This window comes from Amblyomma mixtum, chromosome 9 (genome assembly GCF_055824585.1).
Source record: "Amblyomma mixtum isolate Tamu chromosome 9, ASM5582458v1, whole genome shotgun sequence".
NCBI lineage: Eukaryota > Metazoa > Arthropoda > Arachnida > Ixodida > Ixodidae > Amblyomma > Amblyomma mixtum.
The window spans coordinates 75,960,183-75,983,922 of NC_143020.1; positions in this window are offsets into that span (position 1 = coordinate 75,960,183).

Consider the following 23,740-nt stretch of genomic DNA (forward strand, 5'->3'; position numbering starts at 1 on the left):
AAATCGGTTTTCACGTGAAGTAATTGAGGCTAAATGGAGTACACTTATAAAAAATCACAATGTAAGCAGCCCTTCCGTGACGGTGTCGCCAAAGGAGCTTGCGTATGCGGGTGGCATACTTTTCTAGCGCAGTGTACTGATGGTAGAACTGTGATACAATGGTACAAAAACCACCCTTTCTTTATGCAATAAATCATTGTTGGAAGTTAGCGGTGTGTTTGAGGCCGTCTTTTACATGCTTCATTTTTTCCCCTCAAATTAAACGCAGGAGCCATCTGCTTTCCTCCATGCATTGCTCACCATTCTTCTCAGCAGCTCGTCAGGTGGGAAGTCCTCCCAGCCAACGTCCTGGTCTTCAAAGCGGCGTCCGTCACGTGGGCAGGTGTGTACGCCGTCCTTAGCACTCCGCTCGTAGCAAGCGTCGCAAAGCGCGTGCATGCAGGGCAGCAAAGCTGTCAAGTTGCGCACCAGTCCGCAAGCGCTGCATACCCTGTATTCTGGAAGAGGCTCGACGAAGTCCAGGGGCTTCCAGTCGAGCATTGGCGAGAATCCGTCAAGCGTATACCGCCTCCCACTCGGAGGCATCGTTGATCGCGTTCCGTTGCCTCACCAAGGTCTGCTCGAACAGCTACGCAGGTGCGGAAGAATGTAAGCCGTATGTTTCTTAACATCCATCGTTATCAAGGCTAATATTGCTGTGGTCTTCGGCACGTGTACCGTTTCTCGCCGAAATCAACATGTCAGGACAAACCGGTAGCAGTACGCTAAAGCGCCGTGCCTCTCCTTGCTGCGCTCATTTAGAGATAACATGTATTGGCGCTGGTTGTAGCAAGCAAAAAAAAAGGCTGCTGCTTGACTCAACTTGCAGGAGAAATTCATGTTATCTTATGAGGCAAAATGTGCGTCAAAAACGCTTCGTAAGAACTGGTAGGTATCGTGTCTTGCTTTTTGTGGTACTGAAAAAAAAAAAAGCAGGGAACTTTAACCGAAGAGACAGAATCCGCCCAAATACGGTGACGAGCCTTTTTTTTTCTTTTCAATACCTTTGCGTGCAAGCATGCTCATAGGGATTTAGCACCACTGTCGCAATCCTTGGTCGTGTGACCCCAATGCCATAGGCATTCTACAGTTCGCAGGCGGCGCTGCGATTTTTCCAAAGCGCGCCTAAAAACTGCTGCCGTCAGCCGCAGGGCTACAAAAGAGGCGAGAAGAAATTTTTAACTTTGGGTGATTACACTCCTCGCTTAGGTACTCTCGGCGAAGCAGAAAGCTGACGCACGCCGCGCGTGGCTTTGACAGAGCGCGGAAGCTTATGCCTCGCAAGGCAGGTGGTGTGGGAAAACACTACGGAATAAACTAAAAAATGCCGGCTCCTCTCGCTAGACTGGATGTTACGGCGCGACGATCAACTCGGTAAAGTTCATAGCAGGTTACCTAGAGCTCCCTTAAGGATTCCTGCTTTGGGGCTGACTGTCGACATAGGTGCACACCTAAAAAATGCCATTCGGGCTTTCGCACAGAATAGCAAGGTTATTCCTTACCTATCACTTTCCTCACTGACATCCCTGCGTCCAAAGGAAAAAATCAGGGGGGCACTTTGTTGACCTAAGGTGCAGTGAGGCGAAAGCGTTACGCGCGGTGTTGCTGCTTGTGTCACTGATGTGGGGTTAAGATGTTAAGCTTCGCCTCTAAGAGTCGAACAGAATGCCATCGCCCGTTCGGCTCTGCGCCTTGCTCGTCGGTAAACTGGTTTTTGAGAAAAGGAAACGTATCTGTCTCGCATATCTCGGTGGTCGCCTGAACCTCGCCGTAAGAGAAGGGAGGAAGATGGGAGTGAACGAACACACCGTACTCACTAGACGCGCATTTGTTCATTCGAAACCATCGAGCTGGCATGTCGGAGTAGTTAGCGTCCTCGTCTCGCACTCCGGAAACCCTGGTTCGATTCTCCGACTGGACCAATTTAGAACTCGGTTTTATTTATTTATCTGGTCTGAATGGAAACGGTAATTAGGCTAATTAGTTAATTCAGCAATTAACAAAACTCACTCCCACTTAACTGGAGCATCACTACACGATCCCTTTAATTGGTTGCATGGTTACCAGCCAAAGTACAATTGGCCCCGTTTGAAATTCGCGCACTGTGACGTCAAAACTATTTCGACCTATTGAAAAGCGTGACATTTCTGTCGACAACACCTGCTTACAACGATGAGGCGATAAAGGCTTCCGCCTTAAAACTATGAGCGTTGCTGAAAGCTTGGCTGCGCGTAAAGACGCGAGCAAGCTTCGTCCGCAGCTCTGGAGTCGTGTGCCGCGAGCGAAATAAAGTACAATAATCGCATAGTTGCCTTCCTGCGTGTCCGGGGCTTCCGTCTTTCTATTTCGTGCACCTCTGCTGGGGAGCTTGAGTACCAGCACTGTCCATGACATTCATTACCTGCGAAAATATTGCTGCACCTTCTTTGAGCGGATCGCTGCTCATACCCTCCATAGTCGGATACAAGTAAAGAAAAAAGCGGCTTTTACTCTCATCTCTCATTTGCCAGACTTGGATTATAATTTTATAGTTACTTGTTCTACTCTTTGATCGTTTTGATGTTTTGTATAACCTTTTCTTGCACGCATTAACCTTACTGTTTATTACTTATGCTGTTTCTTCTTCATTGTTGGTATCTAAACTGCGGATGTGTATTGTAACCATATCGCTTAGCTGACGATACCGGGCTAAATCTCAAAAGAAACCATTGGCTTAGACGGGCCTGTTTTGCTGTATTCATTTCTTTTGTGCTATATAAAGATATAATAATCATTATACAAACTCTCTTCGTTTTTATTTGATCTCCTTCACTTTCAACTTTGAGCTGGCCTTTTTTCACATATAACTTCCCCTTTAAAGCATTTTCTTTTTCAGTTGCGCATTTCTACGTGTACAATTTTGGCTTTGTTTTTTCCTCTGTAATATTTTCCCAACTGTACTTGTTTTCATTAATATTTTTACTTTAAATCCATGACTCACGTCTGATTATTTGTAAGGCGTTCACTTATCATATTTATTTATTGTAAATCATTGCATTCTAGCTAGTATTTTAAGGATTTCATTATCGTTCGGGTCTCGACTTGTTTATTTTTTATTGTATTTTTCTGTGACAGGTCCTTCTTGTTTTCATTCCCTTTATTCATTGTTTTGCCTTTCCCTCCCCCTCTCTCTCTTAACTTTATTCATTGTTTCTGCTTGTTATAGTAAAAGCTCGTTAATTCGACAGTGACGGCACCGCGAAAAATTTTCGAATTATCCAAATGTCGAAATATCGAATGAACAACACAAAACTATGCTTGCCGCAACAGGACGTACCTTTATTTGTTATCGTCGTCTGCTTTTTCGAGAGAGTTTGAGCTAGTACCATAGCTGTAACAGCTGCCAGGTACTCCGCGGTACACCCATCGTCAGGGATTTGTTCACAGCAGTTCTCCCGCACGTTGAAGGCTTCTGCGGCTTCTTTCACCGTGTGCTTCGGCATTTGGGACAACTGCTCACAATCGACACCATCCGACGAATCGTCGTTGACAGCGCCTGTCGCTTCAATTATTTCATCCTCGGTCAGCTGTCAGGACATAAAGCAGCGCAGTAAACACGCTGACAAAGCGCGCAACTACCAAAAAAGACGCAGTCTTACGGTTAAATATCTGCGATCGTAGCAGCAAGAACGCACGGAAACAACGACACACGCCGAAACGAGACTTGCTGTCGATAGGGTTAAGCGGACGACACCAACACGACCACAGCGACACAACAAAGCACAGAGAAAGACGCGAGCTGCTTCGGCCGCCGCTAACCTCGAATCCTTCGCCCTCTCTCAGGCTGCTGATGACGATGACCATACGGATGACCTATCAGCCGTACAGTAGCGCCGCTCGTAGCGTGCTTTTTTTTTTTTTGCTCTCGGCGCACCAGCTTGGCAGGCTGCGGAGTCAAGTCGAATTAACCAAAGCACGGCAAAATTTGTTCGAATGTATAATTGTAGGGACCTCGCGTGCGCGTCGAATTATCGGGTTTTATTATACTTTATGTTCGCTGTCACGCCTTTCACACATTCGACCCTCTTGAGCTCGTTGATTTCTAAAATGTACGCAGTTTTCCTTTAGGACGCAGCAACTTAAGTGTTTTCCCAATACGTTCATGCCAGCCTTAGCTACTCAATGCGAACGATGGAGAAATTTCAAAAGAAATATTTTTCACCGCATCGAATCATTGGACTTTTACGTTCAATATCGCCCTGAAATTACCGTACCGTATTGCAATATTCCAAATTAATGTCGAAGAATCCTGGAACTCAACGTAGCAAAACTAAAGACACCTAATGAAGCAGTACTTCCACTTTACATGTTCTTCTTGGTGTACTGCTTTTCACCTTGCAACGACAACACCGAAAAATAAAGCCTGGAAATGAAGCAATAATTCGGAATAATTTTATTTTAAGCTGCGTGGCGGTGCTTTGAAGTCTTGTCGCTAGATGCCGCCACAGTGTCCACGTCTACTTGAGTTCCGCTATGCCCTGCAGACAAAGCGTCGTCCACAAGCATACATGCTCTGCAGACATGTAATTCAAAAGCTGATTTTGAAGAGAAAAGAAAATGCGCTTTTATTTTGACATAATTAGGACGAGAAGAAACTGGATAATGCTTCAGGCGGAGAACACTGCTGAAAGTGGTCACGATGTTTCACTACGTTTCCCGGGACCACGGCGTTTCCAGGTAGCTCTTATCCAGGTGAAATCGCTTGAGAAGATCCTCTAGGTCCGCCATTTGTAAGCTTTTAAACGCTGCAGGCTGGTCCGAGGGATGGCGCTCAACAGTCATGAAGCGGCAGTCCTTCCCGGCGGCGTGCCGCTTTGTGTCCGACTGCAAAAAAAAAAAAAAAATCCCAATAGCGTTATAAAACCTCCTGCATATTAGCCAAAATTTGCAACAACATGCGGGACTGAAAAACATAAAAAAATGAATTTCCGTGATTTAGGCAAGTCAGAGGATGTGAGAAGAAACCATGCAGCATTTACACAGACTAACGGCTTTAATTAGAATTTAATGAAACATGAGTGCACACTGAAAAGCATCATGTGTCAAGGGTACAGCTTTAGTGCAGAAAAATTTCATAGATAAGTAACATCACTGTCAAAGGTACTTACCCCAGCAGCCTCAGCAAAAGATGAACGCTGACGTGGCCAGAAAGGCTCCGCATTGGGATTTAGCGATGAGTTCTGAAAGCAAATGAGTGAATAAAAAAATACTTGGCAAATCCGCTATAATCAGTATAGAATATCGTGTCTCATTTAGTTAAAAAGGAGGCCTAAAGCCAAGCAAAAGTGATGCAAACATTCAAAGCGCAATATTACAATACAAATAATAATAAATAAATAAATTCTGGACAAGAGCATTATTGAGCAGTAGACCTTTCACGAACGAAATTTTTTTGCTTAATGTAATATTTCCCCGCAACAATCAATATAGCAGTTGATCAACGGACGAGTGTGTTGTAGAAATATTTTTCCATTAAGGCCACTGTTATCGGCTAAACTGTTCTTTACTGGTTGCCGATGGTAGTCTTAACTGTTCGATGCGGTCGATGCAGACGTTTAAAAGAAAGATTTTGCTGCATATCGGAAGAATTTATTATTATCTTGAATGTTTCCATAACAGTATCTTAATGTTTTCCAATATTTAGATCTTTCACCGAGAATGGTGGACGTGTGTGCATACCTGAAATGCTGACAATCGTTAAGAACTTCTACTCTACACTCTTAAAGAAAAAGTTAGTAAAAATGTAGTAAGTGCAGTAGTTACTAACTCTGACTTCGGTTTACTACCTTTTATCAGCTATTTACTACCCTCTTCAAGGTATAGCTGGCAAAAGTAGCCCTTACTACCGTTTTACTAACTATAATCGCTAGTTACTACCTAGTTAGTAACCATTCCTTTAACCCTAAAATAAAGTCAAAGAATATAAACTGACACAGATTGTCGTGCTGAGAAATTGGTTTTGTAATGAAACATTTCTCCAGGGGGATATGGTGAGTTAGACTAAGCTGTTTCTAGAATCTCAAATTCATAATTAACGCTGGTATCTTAGCTCAACCGGTAAGAGCCACTAGCCCCTAAATGAGGCTCTGAATTACGGGCATATAAGACTGGGAAAGATTTCCCTACATGTGCACGCGCAGTGCGCACGGTAAGGTTGTTGATGCCATCTCCTCGCATAATTTCTAGATGTCATGCGCGATAAGCTTAAACCTAAGTTTGTGATTTACGGACACCACGCTCCGATAGCTCTGTCTGGATACCGGAATTAGTCAAGTTCTCTGGGAAGTTTTTTTTTTCGAGTACGCATAAATTTGACAAACCACGCCAGGACACCGCACGATGAATCTAGCAACATATGCGAGTTTCTATTCATTTTCTTAGTAAATACTGCTAGCTTCCCGTTACCAACTGCAGGCAGATGTCGTTTCTACCTGCACTTACAACCTGCAGTTACTAAAAGGGTAGTACCATATATGACAACCAGTTACTACCACACAATTTAGTACGTACTACTTCCATTTTACTGAGAGTGCCGCGCCCTCAATTTCGAGTGAATATAGCGACATGTTGCTTGCATTGCTGCTTCATTTGACTAAAATAGTTTATATCTACTGCTGCGCCTGAAAAAGCAAGAAAAAACGCCGTGGTTGACCAAGGAATGTAGTAGTAACAGCGCATACCTTTAGATAGACGACCATGATGAAACGTCCGCAGGTGTCCCTCGTTTATCCAGAGCAGCAAGAAGCAGCTTTGTACGGCAGGCGGTGTACTGGGTGTGTTCTCCTTAGACGCGACTTCTTATACCTTTGCCCGGCACGACGGTTGGCAACCTCTAAAGATTCCTGAACGCACACGTGATCCCTTTTCCTGGAACAGTTTACTGATCCTGAAATTCCCTCTTGCCACAAGTACTTTTCTAAGGGTGTCCTTTGTATCCCAATACAAGGACCTTACCACCACTACAAGAAGGGAGAGGAAAGAGTCAGGCTGCATGCCAATGTTTTGTCTAGATGACGTGGCTTGTCTTGCGCGGACCTTCATTCTGGGGAGGAAGTCTCGGAAACCTTGAAAACCTTGTTCAGACAGGATGGGTGCTAGAGGGTAAAGAGGCTGACCTGCGAGAAAGGAATTTGGGGTGTGGCTGGCAGAGAGATAGTGAACGTGGGTTTGAGAGGCTATGTGTCAGGTAAGACAGGCGGGATGCCATGACTCACTTAGCTGGTCGGGAAAAGCTAGGATAAAAGTTTAAGCAGCAAGGCCAAACAAGATACTGAGAAGCGAAATAAGCGAAAGATGGAAAACAGATAATGGAGGGTGGAGATGGAGGGGAGAAAGATGAATGGCAGGGTGGGGGGGGATAGAGTGGAGAAGCCAAGGGTTTCTGAGAAATGCCAGTAGGAATTGCAGAGCATAGCAGCATGAAGTGGAATAATAAAAAGTATGCGGGGGGGGGGGGGGGGGGGGGTAGCGGGAGAGAAGAATCGTCGGGTCGGGAGGGTATTGTGATAGAAAAAGATAAAGAGGCGATATGAAGTGCCGTGAAGTCCTGTGCTGGGTGTTTTTTTCTTGATGTGTCACTTGTGTTGTGATCACGTGCAAGACATTGGGTGTTGAACATGGTCACGCGTTGGCAAGCACCTCGGGCTTCTCCTCGTAAAACTGCGTAAATGCAAGAAACACGTGGTGCCCTCACTGATCGATTCATGAAATCGCTGTTGTTGTCCTATTTACGCTTTCCCTGGAGACGCGCTATTTCGCCGTCAAGAGGCAATACTACCGTCGAAATACGAGGGAAGCAGAGTGCGAGCGGGTCCAGTATTGCGAAGTGTCGGATTCTTAAAACTGCTCGATACAGACGAAGGAGAAAAAGGCTAGACATAAACGAATGTGCAGTGAATCTTTCTTCCATTCTGGGGGCTCAGGCTGGTCGTGGCAGTTGTACGCAGCAAGTCGAGAACCGCTGGCTCTCAACGGCATTCGCGCTATTTTCTGCTTGGTGATGAACGGTGAAGCGGTTTCTTTCTCACTTAAGCAGTCAACTGCGCTACTTTGTGCAGGCTGCGGGCGCTCTCAATTTGCAATGCGTCGGTTTCTTTGTTTGCACGTAGTCACGCAGACGCGGCGTCTATATATGCAAGTCGTCAACGTATTAAGCACCATGCTATCACGTGGTCGGCCATGTTTTCTGCGCAGTGGAAATGTGAATATGCTGAAAGATGCTCGAGAAGTGCCACATGCATTTTTCAATACCTCACGTTCGGTTCATTATACAGGGATAAGGGAGAGAGCTGACATTTATTAGCACCTGTCACAAGGTTGACAGGGATCCGAGGCGCAGCTCGGTCACAGCAATGTCCTCAGCCGTTGACTGGAATCTCCTGGATCTCAGGAGCGGCCAGGGCTCGAGTGATGACTTCACGTTGTCCGTTTTCTTCCTGTTTTGGAAGCAGTGCCCCCAGGAAACGTTTCTTCTGTGAGGTCCTCCAAAGCCAGGACACCTTACACAAAGCGTTTCCCAGCGGGGTTACCATGCATGCAGCACATGAGGCGCCGACGCGCACGGCCAGTTGTCAGCGCCCTTAATTCGAGTGTTCGGTCTCTGCACAGTGAACCTGTAGCACAGAGATGCATTATGCAGCCAAGCTGGCATTAACGGTACACGCGTTTGATATATGTGTGCGCTCCCTGTCCACAGCCATACCCGGCAGGATGCAGGCAACAGTTGACCGGAACGTATACCCTGACTACTTTCTTCTTACAACTGACATGGAGGCTATGCACGAACATGGAAATTGCAACGACCACTGCAGAGTCAATCAGATCTTGACTGTTACCGGACTTACTGCATAATTTATGAACATGGTTCATGGGAGTTTAACGTCTCTATGCGACTCAGACTGTGAGGGACGACGGAGTGAAGGGCTGCAGAAATTTCGACCTCCTGGGGTTCTTTAACATGCAGTGACATCGAACAGTGCACGGGCCTCTGGAATTTCGCCTCCATCGAAAATCAACCGCCGCGACCGGAATCGAACCCGCGTCTTACGCGTCAGCAGCTGAGCGTCTTGACCATTGAGCCACCGCGGCGGCTTAATTTGTGAACAAGGGTACGAGAAGCGGCTGCAGAGCGCTCCGTTTCATGAAGAGGGCCCAAGGAATTTCTCACTCACATGTGGTGCTGAATGAAATATGTTAGAGTGCGACTGCTGCTCTCATGCTTTTTAGAGTTCTTTGAAGCTTCGTATACATTTCACGATAGCACACAACGTACCCAAGGCAATTCGTTCGCGTCGTAGCCGTTGTGTACGGCGCCTTTTCTACAGTACGCGGACGTTGCATATTAGCCCGATACACGCGCTGGGTTGGTTTATATGAAATGTCTCAACCTGGCCAGCTGCCCGTTAATATAAAGTTCTAATAAAAGCGCTGCCTTCCATCTTGCTTACGAGCCACCCATCTTGCGATTGTTTATTCCTCCCTCGCGAGACTTGGCAAAAGCCGTCCTTATTTGGGCGATCATATTTTCTTTGGGATTATTAAAAGGAGTAACCATCCTCTTCAATCTGCCCAATCACCAGGCAGGCTTTCGTAAGACTTCTCAAGAATAGATCATATTCACGCTACCAATAAGGTGAGGAAGAAATCCGGAGAATAAACGCAACCCACAAAAATTGCAGTCACCGAAAGCAACAGAGTGTTTCACTCTGTCGAAACCTCAGCAGTCATGCAGACATTACGGACTAAAGGTGTATGAGAACTTTACGTAAAAATACTAGAAAATATCAAAACGTCTTCACAGCCAGAATAATCCTCCTTTAACGCAGCAATAAAATGTCAATATGAAAGGATATCAGACAGGAAGAAACGATCTCTCCAATCCCATTCACCGCTTGTTTGCAGGAGGTATTCAGAGTACTAGACTGAGAAAAGTTGGGGATAATAATTTATAGAGATTACCTCAGCAATATGTGATTCGCTGACGACAGTGCCTTGCTAAGCCACTGATGGGAACAACTGCAAAGTATGATCAATGCCTTAGACAGGCAAAGTAATGTTCATCACTCTCGGAAGGAAACAGAAGATTACCATTGCATAAAGCCAGTAGGATAAAATTATTATTCGATAACTCGTGCAAATATCTCTAACACTCCAAGAACGAAAACAAGGAATTTCGCACAACTATCTTTAATTTCACACCATGTGCTTTTCACCTTTCTTGGAGTTATACATTCAAATTAGTTTCCTTTGTACATAGTCAGGTGTTTTTGGCGGGAAATCTTGTAATAGTGGCAACCACATGTTTTCCTGTATGTATGTTTTTCTCAGTGTTTTTTGCCTTTCCGCAATATTTCAATGGCGATGTACGCCATCAGTCGCAGCAATGACCACGAAGTGTTCGGAAGTCTTGGCTTTTTTCGTCACTTATGAAACATGCTGTGTTGTGAAGACGTCATTCATTTAAGCTCTTCTTATGTCGTCACATTGTGTTTGGAAACTCTGTTTGTTGGCTTATCTTCCCAGTGAACCATTTGCAGGTGACTTGCTCAAACGCGAGCCTGGGCTACAACGATGTGATGGGAGCAGAGGATCTCTCCGATCACATTCGCGACGAATGCCGTTACAAGCGTGACCCCGGCTCCGAACAAGACCAGGAGCGAGCGCCGTGCCCACTACGAGAAACTCCGCCCAGGTTCTGAAGAATGACAAGATGCCATCCGCTTTCATCTCCGTTTCTCTGAGCACGCTTTAATTTCAAAGAATCAATTCCATTCCAAAAATGAATAAAAAAAAATAAAGCGTTCGCCTTAGTGCCCTGTCTGGCATGATATTGGCGCATTTTATCACCGTGAGCTGTATGCGTGAAAACATGTGACACTCTGATGCAGGTGTGTGTGAAATAATCCAGATCACAGTTTAAGCCCCAGCTTTCCTCGGCGGAAGGCAATCACTTCCCAATTGAGCTCGCCTTTGAAGACACTTGAGTTGGCCTTATAGCTATACAGTCACAAAATGAATCTGGCTGCACAGCATGGAGTTTTTTCTGTGTGGTCATGGAGCATCCCGTGCGCATAGGCATGACCCAAAATAGGTCTAATGCAGCTTCAATACGCAGCATTTTTTTTTAACTTCCTTGGCGTACGTGTAAAAGTCCTGTGAATAAAATGCTTATATGCTCCTTCTTCACGTAGTGCATCGTTACTACAGGGTTGCAGCATATCGAGTCCATGGTTACATTACCGTCGCCGTGTTACCGGACTCTCGGGTTGACGCTGCAAAACGGCTCAAGACGGTTAGCATAGCTTTTTTCCCGTAACAAGCTACCGTAATGTGAAAACGAGGGATGACGATGGTTGATGCCTCTTTATTTATTGCAAACATAAATACGCACTCATTGCCTACATTTCGATGCAGTGAGATGCTGCATGGTCTTTAATAGTCTTTCTCTGCGCATAAAAAGACCTACTCACTACTTTTCAGCTTATAGCCGGCAGAGCGACATTTCAATGTCGCTCGTGAATCAAGAAACCTTGCCTACCATGGCCAGACCGAATTTTGGTTTGCAGAGCACAGTAAGCTTCTGTGCCTTGAGTGTGGTGCGAACGCTGTGAACAGCCCAACTATAGATATTTTTAGTTTACCCTGGCCGTGCCGCGGCGTCCCTGTTTGGATGTGCACAGTGGTGCCATCTAGTGACATTAATTCAGAGCGCTTCAACTAGGGGCGTAAGAAACTGTTTTTTTCAGTGATTCTTGATGATTATGATGAGTGCATTAACAGCTTTTATTTATTTAAAGCAGAAATATATAAAAATGTTAAAGGTGGCTATGTACACGGCCTATAATTAGGATTAACTGCGCCAAAACTTCGAAATCATCTTCAACAGCGAGGTAAATTAGGGGGAGGGGGGCACCATTCCGCCCTCTGAGATTTGTGCAGGGGCTACTCGGTCGGCATCGAATGGTACGTGTGGCACAAGCAACACGAGGAATCCGCGGGAGAGAGGAGGTCTGTTCCTTTCGAGAGAATGGCTAAGGAGAATGAGATGTTGAAAAAAACTGGCTCGTCGTTTAGCATTCCTGTACTTATGAAACATTATACGAAAGCACACTTTGTTGAAGGTGGACACTCCAGTAGCGCTCAATGCGCGATTAATGTGTCCATTTACCAAGGAAGTCAGTTACGAGCTTTTAGCTGAAAACTCTTGGAGTATGCGACGTTGACAACGCACGAGAAGATATATATATATATATATATATATATATATATATATATATATATATATATATATATATATATATATATATATATATAAGAGGGGGCTGTGGCTCAGCAGTTCCTTGGTCGCCTTCCAACGTCCAGCAAAGGTCCAGGCAAACGTTCGGGCTGCGAGGGAGCTTCACGCCTCTGAATCGTTGTCGTGTTTCACTCGCATAGCTCCCCACAGTGAGCGAGCGCGGCTGCTACACTACAATTACCTCCCGGCGAAAAAGGAGCCATCCTGTCGACTCAGGGAGCACACACGGTAGGCGAACCGTAGTAAGGCTTGAGGCGGTCAGCGTGCACTGTTTCACGGCCGCGACGGCGCGCATCTCGGGGTGGCGAAAGCGGTTCAATAATGTAGTTCTCTGGAGAGGTCAGGCAGACGACACGGTACGGGCCTTGGTAGTTTGAAATCAGTTTCGTGGAGAGACCGGGACTGGTTGAAGGAACCCAAAGCCATACGAGCGAGTCTGGGGTATAAGATGGAAGCGGACTGGTAGGGGCTCGAAGTCGAGGGTGCTTCTGGCGATTCTGATCCTGCGTTGTAAGAGATCGGGCAATCTGGCGGCATTCCTCAGCATAGGTCGCCGCTTGAGAAAGGGTAAGAGACTCGGAGGCATCAGGGCGATACTGAAGCATGGTATCCATGGTAGAGGTAGGCTCGCGGCCGTAAAGAAAAAAGAAAGGCAAGGTGGGGCAAGGTAAGGGCTGCATCGGAGCAATGGAACGGCGAGAAGGGATTTTGCGACGTTGGAATTCCGGGCAGGAGCGAACATACTCTCGGACAAAACGGTACATTCCCCGCCAGTAGAAGCGGAGTCGAAGGCGCGTGTAGGTGTTCACCACACCGGCGTGAGCACACTGGGGGTCGGCGTGGAAAGAGGCGCATATGTCGGAACGGAGGTGCCGAGGAATCACACGGAGCCAATTGCGCCCGTCGGAAAGGTAGTTGCGGCGGTAAAGTGGGCCGTCCCGTATGGCAAAGTGGCGGGCTTGACGACGGAGAGTGAGGGTCGTAGGTCGCTGAGATGGTGAAGACAGGAGAGCGAGGAGGGAAGCGATCCAGGGGTCGTGATGTTTTTCAAATGGCATGTCGGCAATATTAAGGGAAGATGCATCAGTGGTGGCGAAAGATGTGCATTCTAAGTCACAAGGTAGCGGGGAGCGCGATAGTGCGTCGGCATCAGAATGCTTGCGGCCAGATCGATAGATTACTTCAATGTCGTACTCTTGTAAGCGCAACGCCCAACGAGCAAGACGGCCTGAGGGGTCTTTAAGGAACGACAGCCAGCAGAGGGCATGGTGGTCGGTAACGACAGAGAATGGGCGACCGTATAGGTAAGGTCGGAACTTTACAATAGCCCGAAATATTGCCAAGCATTCCTTTTCTGTTACGGAATAATTCCGCTAAGCCTTCGTCAAAGTGCGGTTGGCATACGCAACAACATGGTCGGCGAAGCCGGGCTTCCGCTGAGCCAGAACGGCGCCGAGGCCTACGCCGCTGGCGTCAATGTGAATTTCGGTGGGCAGGCTGGGGTCGAAATGGCGGAGGATCGGAGGGGACACAAGCAGGCGGCGAAGCGTGGTGAACGCCGCATCACAGTCTGGTGTCCAAGATGAGAGGTTGGCGTCGCCGGCAAGCAGATCGGTCAGAGGAGAGAGGATGGAAGCGAAATTGCGCACGAAGCGGCGAAAATAAGAACACAGCCCGATGAAGCTACGCAGCTATTTGAGGGATGTGGGTCGAGGGAACTCGGCGACTGCGCGCAGTTTTTCAGGATCGGGAAGGACGCCTTCTTTGGTGGCGACGTGGCCCAAGATGGTAAGCCGCCGGGCTGCGAAGCAGCACTCCTTCAAATTCAATTGCAAGCCGGCGTCGGTCAAACATTGCAGGACACGCTCGAGACGGACCAGGTGCGATGGAAAGTCTGGAGAAAAGACTACGATATCGTCCTTGTATCAGAGCCACGTGTGCCACTTGAGTCCGCTGAGAACTGTGTCCATCATGCGCTCGAATGTGGCCGGCGCATTGCACAAGCCGAACGGCATGCCGTTAAATTCGTAGAGGCCGTCGGGCGTAACAAAGGCCGTCTTCGGCCGGTCAGCAGCATCCATGCGTACCTGCTAGTGTCCGGAGCGGAGGTGCAGTGAAGAAAAGAATCCCGCGCCTTGCACATAGTCGGGGGCATCATCAATACGGGGAAGTGGATACACATCCTTTCGCGTAATCTTGTTGAGGCGACGGTAATCGACGCAAAAACGGATGGATCCGCCCTTCTTCCTCACGAGAACAAGAGAGAGGCCCAGGGGCTTTGAGAAGGCTGGATGACACCGCGCTGATGCATGTCGTTCACTTCTGTGGTAATGAAGGTGCGCTCAGTAGCCGACACGCGATATGGGCGCTGGCGCAAAGGGGCATGCGTGCCGGTGTCGATGCTATGTGTGACGATGGATGTGCGGCCAAGAGAGGTGTGTGGGAAGTCGAATGACGGGCGGAAACGTTCAAGTACCTCGACGAGCTTTGCACGTTGGTGTGGCGAAAGGCTGGCATCGATAGATCGGGAAAAAACAGAAACGGTGTCTTGGTTTGGCGCAGCAGGATGCGAATCAATGGCATCTATGTGGACAGGGGCAGGTTCTTCGGAGACGGAGTATGGGAGAGCATGGTCGGCTGATTCGACATGTCCCAGGCATTCGCCACGGAGAAGCGTTGACGGGCAAGAAAAGGGGTTCGTGACGTAAATTGCGCTGTGGCCATCGCAGATAGTGAAAAGAGCGAACGGAAGGAGGAAACAGTGGCGACAGGCAGCAGCAACAGTCGGAGTAAAGAGAACAGTCGGATACAGCAGCGCCCGTGTCTACAAGGGCGAGAAAGGCGACACCATCAATAAGCACTTGGACAACATTGCGGGTGACGACGGAGGACTTGGAGAGTTCGATAGAATCGCAGTTCTTGCCTCCGGAACTGCGGCTGTTAGTTTTCCTCCGGACGGGAAGGTGAGCGTCGGCGCATGGGAGAAAGAGATCGGCGACGCGGAGAGGGCGACCGGCGTGAAGAGTACGAAGAGCAGTCAAGAGGGAACGAGTCCGCAGGGGTGCCGGAGTAAACGGGTAGTGAAGGAGGCGCAGGATCGTAGCGGTATGGGCCTGCCCCGTCCCAGAAACTCGGCTCGTGTTGGCGACAAAGCTGTGCGACGTGGCCCGGCAAGCGACAGGCATAACATATGGGACGGTTGTCGTGTGTGCGCCATGGGTTCACGACGGCGCGGCCAGGTGGCAGACGACGACGAATAGGTGCCGGCGGAGGAGGCAGCGGCGCGACAGGTGGATGGGAAACATAGGCGTCGTGGCGTTGTAGTCTTGCAGCAACCTCGGCATACGTGAGAGGGGCAGACACAGGTGGGAGCCGAGGGCTGGAGGGCAAAGCATCGGCGACCTGCTCTTGGATGGTGCGTCGAAATGTGGGATCAAGGGATGGCGCAGGGTCGCCAGACACAGGCAGCAGGGACAGTTGGCGGGCCACCTCTTCAGGTATAAGGGCCTTGATCTCGGGAAGCAGCGAGGCCGGGTCAGAATCTAAACTGCATACAGCCGACGCAGGAAGTGACGCGTCGTGCACGCCGGAACGACGAGAAGTTCTCTGCTTCCTGAGGACGTCATAGCTTTGGCATAGCTGTATGACATCCACCACTGTTTGTGGATTCCATTCCAGCAACATCTGGAACGCGTCGTCGGAGATACCCTTCAAGATGTTATTAATTTTGTCGGACTCCGGCATGGATGGGTTGACGCGCTTGCACAGGTCGAGGACGTCTTCAGTATAACTTGTGAAGGTTTCGGTGGTGGTCTGAGCGCGGGAGCGGAGGCGTTGTTCGGCGCGCAGTTTGCGCACAGCCGGGCGGCCAAATACCTCCCAGAAACTGGTCTTGAGGGACGACCAGGTCGGTAAGTCGGCCTCATGATTTCTGAATCACAAGTTGGCTACGTCGGTGAGATAAAAGAGAACGTTACCAAGTTTGGTGGCATCGTCGCACTTGTTGTGGGCGCTGACGCGCTCGTACGAGGACAACCAGTCGTCGACATCCTGGTCGTCGGCACCGCTGAATACGCTGGGATCGCGCTGCCGGAGCCCGCCAGAACAGAAGATGGTAGGCGAAGGGATGTGGGTTGTCTCGCTGGTGACTTCAGGCATAACGGACGGCGAAGGTAAGGTGCGGCTACGAAGCTCAGTATGTGAGGGGGAACGTACAGTAGCCTCCAACAAATGTAAGAGGGAGTTGTGACTCAGCAGTACCTTGGACGCCTTCCAACGTTCAGGCAAACGTTCGGGCTGCGAGCGAGCTTCACGCCTCTGAATCGTCGTCGTCTTTCACTCGAATAGCTCCCCACAGTGAGCGAGCGCGGCTGCTACACTACAGTATATATATATATATATATATATATATATATATATATATATATATATGAATATAGAATCATTTTGACGAGTCACGACCGTTGCTCGGCCACAATGTTGTCAACACCAACGAAGGCGTTCACCTTTTAAGAAAAGGAAATGGCGCTATCTATCTCACATGTCTCGGTGTACACCTAAACCCCACCGTAAGGGAGGCAGGAAGGTTGGAGTGAGAGCAGAGAGAAAGAGTTGCCGTAGTGGAGGGCTACGGGTTAATTTCGTCCACCTGGCGATCTTTACCGTGCAGTGCAATCGCGCTTCGGCTACAACCTTTTCAACGCCAAAGGGTGCAACGCAGATCGCTCTTCCACTACGGCCACGTAGCTCAAAGTGTGATTCTGTGTCCACGTAACTACGGGATGTTTCATATATCGGGTGCAATGCTGCCAAAGATAGCGCTCTTTTTTGGGCAACCTGAATCCGCGACAAAAAATATTGCTCTGCTTGTGGTGAGCGAAAAATAACAAATGCTTTGCCGGCAGTTTTCGTGGATAATACATTTGTCATCACCGTGACAAAAAAAAAACGCTCTTATTGCGAGAAAATCGATCAAGATGTGTGAATTTGTATTTTGCTTTGGTGGTCTTTTTCCATTTCACGTTTTCGCTGTATCCGCCACCCTGGCCGCTATGTTTACTCTTTTCGGCTCCCTTGCACTTTTGAGAAAATGGCGTCCAGCACAGCGCCCCCGGCCACCTCTGCTGTACGCATTTTCATAAAGGTTCGTATATCCAAGCCGTCAAGGCACGCCAAAGAAGTAATTGCAAATGTGTACTCTCGTACCAGAATCCATTTTCCTGGGAAGTCTGTACGGGAAGTACTGAGTTATCTGAGTGTTACACTGGAGTGTGTCACCGTACCGTTGCCAGAATCAAGTCTGTGCGTGTCTCTGGCGTATACGAAGAAAATACCTCGCGACTTGAAGAGTTCAAGCTCGCGAAGTCAAGAATGGCAGCTTCACAGTACATGCCATCCATCTGAAGGGCACAGTATGTACGCGAGCAGGGAAGTCCAAACACTGGACAGTGTTGCTAAACACTGTCAGTACAGGCTGTGAGAGAGGGCGACGACCTGCCGAACTTCAAGAAAACGTCGTTGTGGAGGTTGATGAAGGACATCAGATATGCATTTCAAGAGGGAAACGGAACCTTGCGCTGATCGAGCGAAATGACATCATTGCCTGGCGTCGCAGGTACCTGCGGGCGATCAAGGAATTCCGAGGACAGGGCAGGTACGATTCGTTCCTTGCTTATTTTCTTGCTCAGACTGGCTTCATATAGAGCTTGATGTTAGCGTTGCAGCCTCGTAGTCGAAACAGTGCGTATTGCTTCAGAACAACACATTTTAAAGAAATAGTCTTAACCACGTTGCTGTTGCCGACCTTTTGCGAGAGATGACGTTTCACGGCCAGTTTTGTGCTACGTTTGCGTGGGGCGCGTGTCCTCATGGGTCAGATTTAATCGCGAAATCCCAATTGGTGCGGGAAGAAAAATTCGCTGTGGCTTAGCTTGGTTAAGCCCGGTAATTGCGAAAGCAATATCCGTACCTACGCCATGGTTCAGCTGGTAGAGTAGCAGCTGGTGGTGGTGCTTGTGGTTAGACTTCTCGCGATGCATCGGTTATACAATCCAATCCAATACAATCCAATCAAATCCAGTCCAATCCAATCCAGTCAGGCCGCAGTTCATGTGCACCGCCGTCGCTCACGGACGGCGCGAGATGGTCGCCCAGCTCTTCGGCATGACGTCACAACACCTGTGGCACTCCTGGCGGAGAGAGCGGGAGTTAGGCCGCCGTTCATGTGCACCGCCGTCGCACATGGACGCCGCGAGATGGTCGCCCAGCTCTTCGGCGTGACGTCACAACACCTGTGGCACTCCTGGGGGAGAGAGCGGGAGTTAGGCCGCCGTTCATGTGCACCGCCGTCGCACACGGACGCCGCGAGATGGTCGCCCAGCTCTTCGGTGTGACGTCACACAGAGGTCATTTCATGTGCACCGCCGTCGCACCGGAAAGGCTTGAAAAGTAGTATTGCTTTAGCAATAAAACAACAAAACTACCAAAAATGCCGTAGCACTGCAATGGGTTGTGCCATCTCGTCGTCACCGTAGGTTGGAATGAACAGCCACTGTACACTGCCCGTTCATCAAGTGGTGCAAGATACTGGCGCTACTGCTGCGAACATTGGCAATTTTTGTTCTCAGTCGCCACAAGGGAAGAAATTTCAAATGGTGCCGAATTATTTAAGTGCCCCATGCAAACATACAGTGAATATAAACTGGCTACGAAATGCCGCCTGAGCGTTAAATATAAGCCCGAGCAAGGGAGCAATAAAGCCGAGATAATTCTTATTCTCGAATGTCTTTGAACGGCTGTGTGTGAGACAGTGGTCAGCAGTCTGTTTGTTGCAGTAGGTTGCCTACGTACACGCTGCAGTGTGTTTGTTTACTTACAAGCACTAAGTCGTGCACTCGGTTGTTTTGCATTTACAGGTGCATCATCTACATAGAAGAAACCTAGGTCAACGCAGGGCACACAGAAGAATACGTCTGGCAGGAAAAAACTGTGAAGTTATCTCAGGATGCCTTCCTGGAAGGTTTAACAACGGAACTGGCTACGCCTTCGGGCAAAGGGGCCCATTTGATCCTTGTACACGCTGGAAGCAGTGCAACAGGATTCGTGGAAGACGCTGCTGCTGGTTTCTTCGGTGCAAAAAAGGAAAAAAAAAACACATTGACTACCAGTCTGATAAGGATGGCAACTACATAGAGAAGTGGTTCACCGACAAGCTCCTGCCAAACATTCCGGCCAATAGGATTGTCGTCATGGACTGTGCTCCATATCATAGCTTGCCTCTTGAAAGCACCTACCAAGTCTACGCGCAAAGCTGGTATTAAAGGTGCACTGAAGAGGAATCTGAACTCGTCTTTTTGCCGCGGGAACTCAATCTGCACGTTCCGAGCATTCTTAGAAACTTCGATTTATTGCCCTGTGTGGCTGATTTTATTAATTAAATCGAATTAACGTCCGGTTCCCGCCTCTTTTTTTTAGTTCTCCCTCGTACGGTGGGCGGAGTCGACCAACGCGTGGAGTGCCTTTCAGCCAGTCCCGCGGCGGCTTGCCGCTCTGCCATCGGCGGAGTAATACGTAGTAGCCCGTAGAAACAAATAGTCCGCGCATATTTTTATTTCTGCGGGCTTATTTTGCGGCTATATTATCTGCGAATGAAACCATTTATTCACGGAAAATTAAAAAAAACAAAATGAAGCGAAAGCAAAGCCTCCACGGAGCGGGCTGCAAGGCACTCCACGCGTTTTTCGACTCCGCATACCGTACGAGGCAGAATTCAAAAAAAAAAAGGCGGGAGCCGGACGTTAATTCGATTTAATTAGGAAAATCAGCCACACAGGGCAATAAATCGAAGTTTCTAAGAATGCTCAGAACGTGCAGATCGAGTTCCCGCGACAAAAAGTCGAGTTCAGATTCCTCTTCAGTGCACCTTTAAGCTTTGGCTCGCTAAGAAAGGTGTTCCGTGGCAGGGTTGCCGTTGGTGGCTACTTTGCTCCAAATTGGCTACTTTTCGACCCCGTCTGGCGGTGAAAATTTCACGTTGGCTCCTTGGCTACTTTCTGGCTACTTTGAACTTGTATTTTGGCGCATTTACTAGCCATTTTTTTTTGCAATTGCATATACAATTGTAAGCAAGAACAAAAGAACAATTATTTCCAAGCTTTGCTGTCCTCATGGCTGTTCCGGTCTCCTTGATGCGCGCGCGCGTCCTCGACGCGAGTCGACGCGTATATTCTCTTCGCCGGCGGTGCGCACATAGAGCTATTATACCAACTCGCAGACGCGGGTGCGCAGACGCGCGTACTCTGGGTGATGGGCGCACGTCGAAGCAAATCCCGCGAGGACGTTGCGCGCCATCTGGAGAAAATGACGCTAATTGAAATGCACGGAGAAGCAGAGGCCGCGCGGACGCTGCGCTGCATCTGGAGAAAATAACGCTCATCTAGAGTACTTTCTCTGTTAGGATCATGCATCCGAAACCATGCGTTTAGGTGCAGCCGTGTGAACGGCATGACAGCAGGAGAGGAACGAGGAGCACGGTACCGATGAAATAACACTTGTATACCACAAGGCGACAAAGATTCTGTTTTTGTGCCTTCGGCTTGCGACACCGGCGTCTAACATTGGATAAGACGCAAGAGCAAAGCGCACGTTTCGAGAAGAATGGAAAAAGGCCGAGCAAGAGGGCCAAAATTCCGTGTTATTTATTTGCTCGGTGTTTTTGCGTTGATTAAAATATGATTTTTTGTTCATTAATAAAAGTGGCTTATAATAATGGTTATTTTCTATTTGGCTACAAATTTGGCGCCAAGATCAGGTGGCGTGGCTAATTTTGGCTACTTTTAGCTTCAGATCTGGCTCTTTTCGAAAAATTTCCAACGGAAACCCTGTTCCGTGGTCACAGTACATGGTAAGGCAGAACTTCTGAAGCTATCTTAAAAAGTAAACACACCAGCGTTGTGTACCGCATGGACATCCTGGCGGCTACCCATTGCCACGAAGTACTTCGTTCACCACCGTACCAGAGCGAGTTCAATAACATTGAACTTGTTTTCATCCAGGTGAACGGCTACATCGAAAGTCGCAAGTGTGTGAGTGGAAAGGTGAAAATATGTGTGCAGGGGGGGACAGAGTGTCAGGTGGGCGGAGACCGTAATAAATAAATGAACAAAAACTCTACGTCCTCGACAAGGTTTCGAGCCCGCGGCGACGCGAACGTATGTGTCTCGCTGACTACTTTATACGACACACGACGCAATTGCCATAATTGATAGTCGGACATCTAACGCGCGTCAATGCCAATATGTCGCACTCCTGAGGTCGTCGCCATCAGCGCGCAATGAATCCAAATAGACCGTTATCGTATTTCTCTCTTGAGATTACTTAGGCTGCCCGAAAATTTTTCTTGGCTCTAATCGCAAAGAAGCCATGGAGTGTTTGAAGAGGTACACTGTACATTTTGCATTCGTTCATTGCACCTGTGTCTCACAGAGGCGACCAAAAAAAAATTCATTCTGGGGATCACATTCCTAAGAGGACACGCACCCGGAACCAGCGTCTTCCTTGACACAAAGTCAGCCACGAACAAAGTTCCGGAGCGCCACTTGCTTAAAATCTCCAGGAGGCACAGGAGCAGCACTGAATGCGCAGATGGCCGCTCTTCCCCTCCCTCCCTTAAAAAAAATTATTCGGAAGACAGCGTTGAGCGAGTGCATGCACAGCTGCGTGAATGGGCCTGTTGGGCGAAATGGAATTGCGGTAAGAAAACCAGTGCATGGAAAAAAGGTCCCCGCAGGAAGCGCTCACTAGAAAGAAACGTCAACAAGTGAGACATTACCCAAAGAATGAATTGGTTCGGAACTAACTACAAAAATATTTCTCTCTACGTCGGAAACGTACTTGAGTTGTAGAGAAGATGTAAGGGTGAATTATATTCCAGTACCAGACAACTTCACTGTCATGCAAATAGCAGAGCATCTTAATCAATAAGACGAGAGGTATCGAACGTTTAGCGCTCTGCATACCATTACACCACATCTGACAACCCATGTACTTAGCCTTGAGGTGCTAGTGAATGCGCGATGATGCTTTCTCCAGGAGCAGTTCACGGCCGCTGAAAAACTACACTCTAATGATTGCATCGGGTTTACGTGATAGCTCGTTGATTGCCTAGAGGTCATGCATAGTGCTTGTGTAACGCTATCATTAACCTATACATATATGACGCCCTCATTAAGCATATTTAGTTTGTATCTATACTCCGTCTCACAAGATGTTTGTAGCACAACGAAAGTAGAGCTCCCTCATCCAATCAGGATGGCGCGCACAACATTAGTGTGTTCCTACGCGCCTGTGGCTCGATCCATCTGAACACTCCCAAAGTTAGGTTATTTGTAAACATAAATAGCCCCGAGAGCAGAAGATTTGACAGCCGTCGCCGTATTTCAGCGGTAGAGCACCGGACGCGTAATTCGGAGGTCGTGGGTTCGGATCCCACCGGCGGCACGTGGTTGCTTTTTCTTCTGCTTTTCTAATCAATTTGCTTAAAGCGATAACATATTCAGTAATATTATGGATCAACACCACAAAAATAAATACATTAATTAAAAAAAATTCCCCCGTGCCCTTGGTTTCTGGGCTGTTGGCTTTTCTCATATTTATAACGAGCCCCTCATCCCCTTCCCTTGTTTGGTTAATTGCTCGATTCTGGCCTCGATTCTGGCAGCCTTGACGCCATAGGAAGCATAAGAGGGTTCTCACGCAGCTTCCACCCTCGCCGTTCGATGACGCTCTACGTCACATTAGCGGTAACTCAGAACGTGCTACGTCAGCCGCTTAAGAACGTGGGTGGCGCTGGTGAACACTCCCAAGGTTAGGTTATATGTAAACATAAATACCCCCGAAAGCAGAAGATTTGACAGCCGTCACCGTAGCTCAGCGGTAGAGCACCGGACGCGTAATTCGGAGCTCGTGGGTTCGGATCTCACCGGCGGCATGTGGCTGTTTTGTCTTCTGCTTTTCTAATCAATTAGCTTTAAGCGATAACATATTCAGTCATATTATTGATCAACACCACAAAAATAAATACAATAATTAAACAAATCCCCTGTGCCCTTGGTTTCTGTGGCTGTTGGCTTTTCTCATATTTATAACGAGCCCCTCACACCCCTTCCCTTGTTTATATATATATATATATATATATATATATATATATATATATATATATATATATATATATATATATATACATATAATATTGTGATTGGGTATATAATCCTAACCGAAAAGCCAGCTAAACGTTAATGAGGTCTAACGTTGGTTTGCCCTGTCTGCTTTACGCCGTGAAATTTTTCGCATTTGCTTGTTTCATAAAGT